Raw genomic sequence first — 7473 nt, forward strand, 5'->3', positions numbered from 1 at the left:
CGAAACTCCGTCTCAAAAAAAAAAATAAATAAAAAAAAAAAAAAAAAAAAAAAAAAAAAAAAATGAAGACAGGACTTCTACAGAGGAGAACATCAAAATGTTAATCATGGTAGGAAGCTTAAGTATTCCTAAGATAAATACATTAATTTTGCCAAAATATATAAAACTCCAGAATGACTGAGGAGATCGATTCAGTGAATCACAAAAGTGTACCTTTAGCATGCAGTTTCCAAACAGATCTAAATCTCATCTTGGCTGCTTATCGTCATGGAATCCTGGGCAAGTCACGTACATCTATTTGACCCTCAATTTCTTCATTTAAAAAAGAGATATTTCACTGCCTTCTTCAACTACCTCATAGAGTTTTGGTAAACATCAAGTCAGATAATAGATGTAAAAGTATTTGTAAAGACCTTATGTTATTATTTTGCCATTAAGCAGGATTATTCTCTAAAATTGCCTCAAAGCCCAGATTTTCTGTATATTAATTTGGAGGCTCTAAACCAAATATTTAAATTTTCTGTTAAAGATTTAAAGAAATATTAATGAAAATAGTCAAAAGAGATTTTCTTATTTCTGCCACTAGGTATGTGTGTATGGTTAGTTCTGGTTTGATTGTAGCATTGACTAGTCCTGTCCTGTTTGAAAACAGACCAGCAAGATTAAGAAACCAAATGGGTAAAATGTAAATGAGTTAAAGATGGCCAAATAGGAACAGCTCCGGTCTGCAGTTCTCGGCAAGAGTGAGCCAGAAGGCAAGTGATCTCTGCATTTCCAACCAAGGTACCAGGTTCAGCACATTGGGACTGGTTAGACAGTAGATGCAGCCCAAGGAGGGCAAGCCGACGCAGGGTGGAGCATCGCCTCACATGGGAAGAGCAAGGGCCTGGAGAACTTCCTCTCCTAGTCAAGGGATACATTAGAGACGTTTCCCAAGACTCTGGCCCTCTGGCTCAAATACTGCACTTTTCCCATGGTCTTCACAACCCACAGACCAGGAGATTTCCCTCCGGTGCCTACAACACCAGCGCCCTGTGTTTCCAGCACAAAACTGGGCAGCTGTTTTAGCCACAGCAGTTTTTTTTTTTCCTAATATATATTTTATTGCGTTTTAGGTTTTGGGGTACATGTGAAGAACATGCAAGATTGTTGCATAGGTACATTCATGGCAATGTGGTTTTCTGCCTTCCTCCCCATCCCCTATATTCTGGCATTTCTCCCCATGTTATCCCTCCCCAACTCTGCACCTATCACTGTCCCTTCCCTACTTCCATCACAGACCCCAGTGTGTGATGCTCCCCTCCCCGTGTCCATGTGTTCTCATTGTTCGACACCCGCCTATGAGTGAGAACATGCGGTGTTTGATTTTCTGTTCTTGTGTCAGTTTGCTGAGAATGATGGTTTCCAGTATCATCCATGTACCTACAAAGGACAAAACCCATTGTTTTTTATGGCTGCATAGTATTCCATGGTGTATATGTGCCACATATTCCCTGTCCAGTCTATCTTTGATGGGCATTTGGGTTGGTTCCAAGTCTTTGCTATGGTAAACAGTGCTGCAATGAACATTCCTGTGCATGTGTCCTTATAATAGAATGATTTATAATCCTTTGGATATATACCCAGTAATAGGATTGCTGGGTCAAATGGAATTTCTATGTCTAGGTCCTTGAGGAATCGCCACACTGTCTTCCACAATGGTTGAACGAATTTACACTCCCACCAACTGTGCAAGAGTGTTCCTATTTCTCCACATCCTCTCCAGCATCTGTTGTCTCCAGATTTTTTAATGATCGCCATTCTAACTGGCATGAGATGGTATCTCAATGTAGTTTTGATTTGCTTTTCTGTAATGATGAGTGATGATGAGCATTTTTTCATATGTTTGTTGGCCTCATATATGTCGTCTTTTGTAAAGTGTCTGTTCATATCCTTTGCCCACTTTTGAATGGGCTTGTTTTTTCTTGTAAATCTGTTTTTAGTTCTTTGTAGATTCTGGATATTAGCCCTTTGTCAGATGGGTAGATTGCAAAAATTTTTTCCCATTCTATTGGTTGCTGATTCACTCTAATGATTGTTTCTTTTGCTATGCAGAAGCTCTGGAGTTTAATTAGGTCCCATTTGTCTATTCTGGCTTTTGTTGCCAATGCTTTTGGAGTTTTAGTCATGAAGTCCTTGCCTATGCCTAGGTCAGGAATGGTTTTGCCTGGGTTCTTCTCTAGGGTTTTTATGGTGTTAGGTCTTCTGTTTAAGTCTTGAATCCATCTGGAGTTAATTTTAGTGTAAAATGTCAGGAAGGGGTCCAGCTTCTGCTTTCTGCACATGGCTAGCCAGTTTTCCCAACATCATTTTTTTAAACAGGGAATCCTTTCCCCATTGCTTGTTTTTGTCAGATTTGTCAAAGATCGGATGGTTGTAGATGTGTGGTGTTGCCTCCGAGGCCTCTGTTCTGTTCCATTGGTCTATATTTCTGTTTTGGTACCAGTACCATGCTGTTTTGTAGTATAGTTTGAAGTCAGCTAGCATGCCTCCAGCTTTGTTCTTTTTGCTTAGAATTGACTTCGCTATGCGGGCTCTCTTTTGATTCCATCTGAAGTTTAAAGTGGTTTTTTCCAGTTCTGTGAAGAAAGTCATTGGTAGCTTGATGGGGATAGCATTGAATCTATAAATTACTTTGGGCAGTATGGCCATTTTCATGATATTGATTCTTCCTAACCATGAGCATGGAATGTTTCTCCATCTGTTTGTGTCCTCTCTTATTTCCTTAAGCAGTAGTTTGTTGTTCTCCTTGAAAAGGTCCTTTACATTCTTTGTCAGTTGTATTCCTAGGTATTTTATTGTCTTTGTAGCAATTGTGAATGGGAGTTTGTTCTTGATTTGGCTCTCCTTAAGTCTGTTATTGGTGTATAGGAATGCTTGTGATTTTTGCACATTGATTTTGTATCCTGAGACTTTGCAGAAGTTACTTATCAGTTTCAGGAGATTTTAGGCTGAGATGATGGGGTCTTCTAGATATACAATCATGTCATTGCAAATAGAGACAATTTCACTTCCTCCTTTCCTAATTGAATACCCTTTGTTTATTTTTCCTGCCTGATTGCTCTGGCTAGAACTTCCAATACTGTATTGAGTAGGAGTGGTGAGAGAGGGCATCCTTGTCTAGTGCCAGATATCAAAGGGAATGCTTCCAGTTTGTGCTCATCCAGTATGATATTGGCTGTGGGTGTGTCATAAATAGTTTTTATTATTTTGAGATATGTTCCATCAATACCTAGTTTATTGAGAGTTTTTAGCATAAAGGGCTGTTGAATTTTGTCAAAGACCTTCTCTGCATCAATTATCATGTGGTCTTTGTCTTTGGTTCTGTTTATGTGGTGAATTACGTTTGTAGACTTGAGTATGCTGAACCACCCTTGCATCCCTGGGATAAAGCCTACTTGATCACAGTGGATAAGCTTTCTGATGTGCTGTTGCAATCGGTTTGCCAGTATTTTATTGAAGATTTTTGCATCTATGTTCATCATGGATATTGGCCTGAAGTTTTCTTTTCTTGTTGAGTCTCTGCCGGGTTTGGGTATCAGGATGATGCCGGTCTCATAAAATGATTTGGGAAGGATTCCCTCTTTTTGAATTGTTTGGAATGTTTCAGAAGGAGTACCAGCTCCTCTTTGTATGTCTGGTAGAATTCAGCTGTGAACCCATCTGGACCTGGGCTTTTTTTTGGTTAGTAGGCTATTAATTGCTGCCTCAACTTCAACCCTTGTTATTGGTCTATTCAGGGTTTTGACAACTTCGTGGTTTAGGCTTGGGTGGGTGCAAGTGTCCAGGAATTTATCCATTTCCTCCAGGTTTACTGGTTTATGTGCACAGGGTTGTTTGTGTTTCTGTGGAATCTGTGGTGATATCCCCTTTATTGTTTTTTATTGCATCTATTTGATTATTCTCTCTTTTCTTTTTTATCAATCTGGCTAGTGGTATATTTTGTTGATCTTTTTGAAAAACCAGCTCCTGGATTTATTGATTTTTTGAAGGGTTTTTGTGTCTCTATCTCCTTCAGTTCTGATCTTAGTTATTACTTGTCTTCTAGCTTTGGAGTTTTTTTGATCTTGCTCCTCTAGCTCTTTAAATTTTGAGGATAGGCTATCGATTTTAGATCTTTCCTTACTTCTCATGTGGGCATTTATTGCTATATATTTTCCTCTAGACACTGCTTTAAATGTGTCCCAGAGATTCTGGTATGTTGTGTCTTTGTTCTCATTGGTTTTGAAGAACATCTTTATTTCTGCCTTCATTTCATTGTTTATCCAGTAAACATGCAAGAGCCAGTTGTTCAGTTTCTATGAAGCTGTGTGGTTCTGAGTTACTTTCTGAATTCTGAGTTGATTGCACTGTGGTCTGAGAGACTGTTTGTTATGATTTCCGTTGTTTTGCATTTGCTGAGGAGTGATTTACTTCCAATTATGTGGTCAATTTTAGAGTAGGTGTGATGTGGTGTTGAGAAGAATGTATATTCTGTGGATTTGGGGTAGAGAGTCCTGTAAACATCTATTAGGTTAGCTTGGTCCAGGTCTGAGTTCAAGTCCTGGATATCCTTGTTAATTTTCTGTCTCATTGATCTGTCTAATGTTGACAATGGGGTGTTAAAGTCTCCCACTATTACTGTGTGGGAGTCCAAGTCTCTTTGTAAGTCATTAAGAACTTGCCTTATGTATCTGGGTGCTCCTGTATTGGGTGAGTATATATTTAGGATCGTTAGCTCTTCTTGTTGCATTGATCCTTTTACCATTATGTAATGTCCTTCTTTGTCTGCTTTGATCTTTGTTCTTTTAAAGTCTATTTTATCAGAGACTAGGATGCATCCTGCTTTTTTTTTTTGCTCTCCATTTGCTTGGTAAATCTTCCTTCATCCCTTTATTTTGAGCCTTTGTGTATCCTTGCATGTGAGATGGGTTTCCTGGATACAGCACACCTATGGGTTTTTACTTTTTATCCAATTTGCCAGTCTGTGTCTTGTGATTGTGGCATTTGGCCCATTTACATTTAGGGTTACTATTGTTATGTGTGAATTTGATCCTGCCATTTTGATGCTAGCTGGTTGTTTTGCCTGTTAGTTGATGCAGTTTCTTCATTGTGTTGATGCTCTTTACCATTTGGTATGTTTTTGGAGTTGCTGGTACTGGTTGTTCCTTTCTATGTTTAGTGCCTCTTTCAGGAGCTCTTGTAAAGCAGGCCTGGCGGTGATGAGATCTGAGTAATTGCTTCTTCAAAAAGGATTTTATTTCTCCTTCGCTTATGAAACTTAGTTTGGCTGGATATGAAATTCTGGGTTGAAAGTACTTTTCTTTAAGGATGTTGAATATTGCTCTGCATTCTCTTCTGGATTGTAGCGTTTCTGCCGAGAGATCTGCTGTGAGTCTGATGGGCTTCCCTTTGTGGGTAACCCGACCTTTCTCTCTGGCTGCCCTTAGCATTTTCTCCTTCATTTCAACCCTGGTGAATCTGACAATTATGTGCCTTGGGGTTGCTCTTCTTGAGGAATGTCTTTGTGGTGTTCTCTGTATTTCCTGGACTTGAATATCGGCCTGCCTTGCTAGGTTGGGGATGTTTTCCTAAATAATATCCTGAAGATTGTTTTCCAGCTTAGATTCATTCTCTCTGTCACATTCAGGTACAACTATCAAACGTAGATTAGTTCTTTTTACATAATCCCATATTTCTTGGAGGCTTTGTTTGTTTCTTTTTACTCTTTTTTCTCTAATCTTGCCTTCTCGTTTTATTTCATTGAGGTGATCTTCAACCTCTGATATCCTTTCTTCTGCTTGGTCAGTTCGGCTATTGAAACTTGTGTATGCTTCGCGAAGTTCTCATGTTGTGTGTTTCAGCTCCATCAATTCATTTATATTTTTCTCTAAGCTGTTTATTCTTGTTAGCATCTCATCAAACCTTGTTTCACGGTTTTTAGTTTCTTTCCATTGGGTTAAAACATGTTCTTTTAGCTCAGAGAAGTTTCTTATTACCCACCTTCTGAAGCCTGTTTCTGTCAATTCATCAGACTCATTCTCCATCCAGCCTTGTTCCCTTGCTAGTGAGGAGTTGTGATTCCTTGGAGGAGGAGAGGCATTCTGGTTTTGGATGTTTTCATCCTTTTTGCACTGGTTTCTTCCCATCTTTGTGGATTTATTTACCTGTGGTCTTTGTAGTTGGTGACTTTCAGATGGGGTCTACGTGGATGTCCTGTTTGTTAATGATGAAGTTATTTCTTTCTGTTTCTTAGTTTTCCTTCTAACAGTCAGGCCCCTCTGCTTTAGGACTGCTGGAGGTCCATTCCTGACCCTGCTTGCCTGGGGATCACCTGCAGCGGCTGCTGAACAGTAAGGGTTGCTGCCAGTTTCTTCTTCTGCTATCTTTGTCCCAGAAGGATACCCGCCAGATGTCCATCTGAGCTCTCTTTATGAGGTGACTCTTTGGATATACAGGGGTTGGGGAGCTGCTTGAGGAGACGGTCTGTTCTTCATAGGAGCTCAGGTGCTGAGCTGTGAGCTCCATTGTTCCATTCAGAGCTACTGGGCAGGTACGTTTAAGTCTGTTGCAGCAGAACTCATAACTACCTTTTTTTTTCCCCAGGTGCTCTGTCCTGGGAAGGTAGGGCTTTATTTATAAGTTTCTGTCGTGCTGCTGCCTTTTTTTCAGGGATGTTCTGCCCAGCGAGGAGGCAGCCTAGTCACAGTCTGCCAGCAGAGGCATTGCTAAGCTGCCATGGGCTCTGCCCAGCTGCCGTGTGAACTTCCCTGCAGTGCTGTTTATAGGGGTATAGTTAGAACTGCCTCGGCAGTGGTGGCCTGCCTCTGTAATGGTGGACTCTCTGTGTAACTGCAGACTGCCTTGGCAATGGCAGGCGCCCCTCCCCCACCGAGCTGGACCGTTCTGGGTTCAGCTGTGCTTGCTGTGAAACTCTCAATCCAGAGCGTTTCAGATTGCTGTTTTTTTGTGGGTGTGGGACTGGCCGAGCCTGATCACCTGGCTCCCTGCCTCAGACCCCCCTTTTTTTTTTTTCAGTTGAAAGGGTGACTCTGTCTCCCAGGCATTCCAGTCATCAGTTGAAACAGCACCTAGATTTGTGTGAGATTTTTTGCAGAGACCTGCTGTGCCAGCTGAAACAGCCACACTGGAGACTTGTGGCACTTTTCCACCTAGGAATCTCCTGGCCTGGCTCCCTGTTTCACTCTCCTTTTTATCAGTTGAATGGGCGACTCTGTCTCCCAGGTGCTCCAGTCGCCAGCTGAAACGGCGCCCGCACCCATGTGATTTTTTGTGCAGAGACTTATAGTGCTCCTCCTCCCGGGAATGTCCTGGTCTGTGGACAATAAAAATCCATCTGGAAATGTGGCGACCACTCACCCTCTGCGCTCTCACTGGGAGCTGCAATCCAGAGCTACTCCTACTTGGCCATCTTGGATCCCTCTCCCAGTTTTT

Source organism: Cebus imitator, unplaced genomic scaffold, assembly GCF_001604975.1.
Source record: "Cebus imitator isolate Cc_AM_T3 unplaced genomic scaffold, Cebus_imitator-1.0 Scaffold88, whole genome shotgun sequence".
Classification (NCBI taxonomy): domain Eukaryota; kingdom Metazoa; phylum Chordata; class Mammalia; order Primates; family Cebidae; genus Cebus; species Cebus imitator.